This window comes from Brassica napus, chromosome A9, assembly GCF_020379485.1.
Source record: "Brassica napus cultivar Da-Ae chromosome A9, Da-Ae, whole genome shotgun sequence".
NCBI lineage: Eukaryota > Viridiplantae > Streptophyta > Magnoliopsida > Brassicales > Brassicaceae > Brassica > Brassica napus.
This window is the reverse complement of record NC_063442.1, coordinates 21,552,335-21,557,334: the sequence shown is the minus strand read 5'-3', so window position 1 is coordinate 21,557,334 and position 5,000 is coordinate 21,552,335.

The following is a 5,000-nucleotide window of genomic DNA, read 5'->3' as shown; positions in this document are numbered from 1 at the left end:
GAGACGATGCTGCCTTAATCGTGGTCTGCAGCACACGCCTCACGGCGTGCCTCGGCATCTGCGTGCTCAAGGTGCCGGGCTGTGGGCTCCCCATTAGACCCGTCTTGAAACACAGAACAAGGAGTCTGATATGTGTGCGAGTCAACGGGTGAGTAAACCCGTAAGGCGAAACGAAGCTGATTGGCTGGATCACTCACAGGTGCACAACTGACCGACCTTGATCTTCTGAGAAGGGTTCGAGTGTGAGCATGCCTGTCGGGACCCGAAAGATGGTGAACTATGCCTGAGCGGGGCGAAGCTAGAGGAAACTCTGGTGAAGGCCCGCAGCGATAGTGACGTGCAAATCGTTCGTCTGACTTGGGTATAGGGGCGAAAGACTAATCAAACCATTTAATGGCTGGTTCCCTCCGAAGTTTCCCTCAGGATTGTTGGAGCTCGGAAACGAGTTCTATCGGGTAAAGCCAATGATTAGAGGCATCAGGGATGCAATGTCCTCGACCTATTCTCAAAATTTAAATAGGTAGGGCGGGATGGCGGCTTTGTTGAGCCATCCCACGGAATCGAGAGCTCCAAGTGGGCCATTTTTGGTACGCAGAACTGCCGATTCGGGATGAACTGGAAGCCGGGTTACGTGTAACACCCGAATCCGGCCTCTCAATGAAACTGGACCAGTTTGCTATATAATCAGTCCTTTGCTTGTTTGATTCATTTTAAGTCTTTCATTTACTAAGTCATGTTCGAATCTGAGGTTCTAAAACAATTGAACAGATAGCATAGCGGAATACAAATGTGTATAAAATGTATTACTTAGAAACATGAGATCCGAAACACAACTTCTTAATCGTTTCAGAGACAATCACTAGTTCATCCCTAGCATGATTTAACCACACGTTACATAGCCTCTCATTTACCGAGCCTTCACGGCTCCTTGGCTTGAACTCTTCTTCGTAATCCCGTACGGTCCTGCGGCCTTGGACCAAATCTAGAAACTTAGCTTCCAGGCTATCCCAAGCCTCAGCAGGAAAGTATTTGCGGTTGAATTCAACTTCAAAATCCGCAAAACTTGTGAGACTTCCATTGGTGTGCTTGTCCACTGCAAGCCACCAATTTTGCGCGTCCCCTTCGAGGAAGTGAACCGCAATGTCTCGCCTGTAATCCTCTGGACAGCGAGTTGATTGGAAGTTTCGGACCAGCCTACTCCTCCACTCATCTGCCACAACAGGGTTGGTGCTACCTGAGAATTGCTTCGTACCCAATCTGGATAGATGTTGAAGCAAACTCAGATAGCCAACCTTCGTTACAAACCTTTCCGGTCCATCGATCTCGATCACCTCAACCGCGTCCACAACTGGACCCGTAGCAATAGGTGTAGCCGTAGCTACAGGTTTAGCTTGACCAACTGATGAATTCACTAGTAGAGTGAACAGCTGGACACCCACGGACGTCCTGTGTGTACTGAACAAACAGCCCACGTGGGCTAAAATCACCCGAACAGTCCACGGGAAAGGCCAGCGTGCTGAGTCCAACGACCAACGTGCTGATATGTGTACTGATAGACAGCCACGGATGTCCTGTGTGTGCTGACGGACACAGATGAATACACATGGACACACACGGACAGCCACGGACGTCCTGTCTGTTCTGGCGGACACCCACGAACGTCCTGTGTGTACTGAACAAACAGCCCACGTGGGCCGAAATCACCCGAAAAGTCCACGGGAAGGGTCAGCGTGCTGAGTCCAAGGACCATCGTGCTGATATGTGTACTGATGGACAGCCACGGACGTCCTGTGTGTGCTGACGGACACAAACGGACATACACGGACAGCCACAGACGTCCTGTGTGTGCTGACGGACACACAAGGACGTTATGGGTGTGCTGATGGACACCCCCGAACGTCATGTGTGTACTGAACAGACAGCCCACATGGGCCAAAATCACCCGAACATTCCACGGTAATAGCCAGCGTGCTGAGTCCAAGGACCAGCGTGCTGATATGTGTACTGATGGACAGCAACGGACGTCCTGTGTGTGCTGATGGACAAACACGGACACACAAGGACACACACGAACAGCCACGGACGTCCTGTGTGTGCTGACGGACAGCCATAGACAGCCACAGACGTCCTGTGTGTGCTGGCGGACACCCACGGACGTCCTGTGTGTACTGAACAGACAGCCCACGTGGGCCAAAATCACCCAAACAGTCCACGGGAAGGGCCAGCGTGCTGAGTCCAAGGACCAGCGTGCTGATATGTGTACTGATAGACAGCCACGGATGTCCTGTGTGTGCTGACGGACACAGATGAATACACATGGACACACACGGACAGCCACGGACGTCCTGTCTGTTCTGGCGGACACCCACGAACTTCCTGTGTGTACTGAACAAACAACCCACGTGGGCCGAAATCACCCGACAAGTCCACGGGAAGGGTCAGCGTGCTGAGTCCAAGGACCATCGTGCTGATATGTGTACTGATGGACAGCCACGGACGTCATGTGTGTGCTGACGGACACACACGGACATACACGGACAGCCACAGACGTCCTGTGTGTGCTGACGGACACACAAGGACGTTATGGGTGTGCTGACGGACACCCCCGGACGTCATGTGTGTACTGAACAGACAGCCCACATGGGCCAAAATCACCCGAACATTACACGGTAAGGGCCAGCGTGCTGAGTCCAAGGACCAGCGTGCTGATATGTGTACTAATGGACAGCCACATACGTCCTGTGTGTGCTGATGGACAAACACGGACACACAAGGACACACACGAACAGCCACGGACGTCCTGTGTGTGCTGACGGACAGCCATAGACAGCCACAGATGTCCTGTGTGTGCTGGCGGACACCCACGGACGTCCTGTGTGTACTGAACAGACAGCCCACGTGGGCCAAAATCACCCAAACAGTCCACGGGAAGGGCCAGCGTGCTGAGTCCAAGGACCAGCGTGCTGAGTCCAAGGACCAGCGTGCTGATATGTGTACTGATGGACAGCCACGAACGTCCTGTGTGCTCTGACGGACACACACAGACACACACGGACGTCCTGTGTGTGCTGACGGACACACGCAGACGTCCGGTGTGTGCTGACGGACAGCCATGGACAGCCATAGACGTCCTGTGTGTGTTGGCGGACACCCACGGACACACACAGACAGCCATGGACGTCCTGTGTGTGCTGACGGACAGCCACGAACGTCCTGTGTGTGCTGGCGGACACCCACAGACGTCCTGTGTGTTCAGAACAGGCAGCCCACATGGGCCAAAATCACCCAAACAGTCCACGGGAAGGGTCAGCGTGCTGAGTCGAAGGACCAACGTGCTGATTTGTGTACTGATGGACGGCCACGGAAGTCCTGTGTGTGCTGACGGACAAACACGGAAACACACGGACAGCCATGGGAAGGATCAGCGTGCTGAGTCCAAGGACCAACGTGCTGATATGTGTACTGATGGACAGCCACGGACATCCTGTGTCTGCACACGGACACACACGGACACACACGGACAGCCACGGACGTCCTGTGTGTACTGAACAAACAGCCCATGTGGGCCAAAATCACACGAACAGTCCACGGGAAGGGCCAGCGTGCTGAGTCCAACGACCAACGTCCTGATATGTGTACTGATGGACAGCCACGGACGTCATGTGTGTGCTGACGGACACAGATGGACACACATGGACACACACGGACAGCCACTGACGTCCTGTCTGTTCTGGCGGACACCCACGGACATCCTGTGTGTACTGAACAAACAGCCCACGTGGGCCGAAATCACCCGAAAAATCCACGGGAAGGGTCAGCGTGCTGAGTCCAAGGACCATCGTGCTGATATGTGTACTGATGGACAGCCATGGACGTCATGTGTGTGCTGATGGACACACACGGACACACAACACATGGACCGCAACAGATGTCCTGTGTGTGCTGACGAACACAGAAGGACGTCCTGGGTGTGCTGATGGACACCCCCGGACGTCCTGTGTGTAATGAAAAGACAGCCCACGTGGGCCAAAATCACCCGAACATTCCACGGTAAGGGCCAGCGTGCTGAGTCCAAGGACCAGCGTGCTGATATGTGTACTGATGGACAGCCACGGACTTCCTGTGTGTGCTGACGGACAAACACGGACACAGAAGGACACACATGAACAGCCACGGACGTCCTGTGTTCTGACGGACAGCCACAAACAGACACAGATGTCCTATGTGTGCTGGCGGACACCCACGGACGTCCTGTGTGTATTGAACAGACAGCCCACGTGGGCCAACATCACCCAAACAGTCCACGGGAAGGGCCAGCGAGCTGAGTCCAAGGACCAGCGTGCTGATATGTGTACTGATGAACAGCCACGAACGTCCTGTGTGCGCTGACGGACACACACAAACACACACGACATCCTGTGTGTGCTGACGGACAGCCATGGACAGCCACAGACGTCCTGTGTGTGTTGGCGGACACACACAGACAGCCACAGACGTCCTGTGTGTGCTGACGGACAGCCACAGACGTCCTGTGTGTGCTGGCGGGCACCCACAGGCGTCCTGTGTGTTCAGAACAGGCAGCCCACGTGGGCCAAAATCACACAAACAGTCCACGGGAAGGGCCAGCGTGCTGAGTCCAAAGACCAACGTGCTGATATGTGTACTGATGGACGGCCACATACGTCCTGTGTGTACTGGCGGACACAGACAGACACACACGGACAGCCACGGACGTCATGTGTGTGCTGGCGGACACCCACGGATGTCCTGTGTGTACTGAACAGACAGCCCACATGGGCCAAAATCACCCGAACAGTCCACGGGAAGGGTCAGCGTGCTGAGTCGAAGGACCAACGGGCTGATATGTGTACTGATGGACAGCCACGGACGTCCTGTGTGTGCTGACGGATACACACGGACACACACAGACACACACGGACCGCCACAGACGTCCTGTGTGTGCTGACGAACACACAAGGACGTCCTGGGTGTGCTGATGG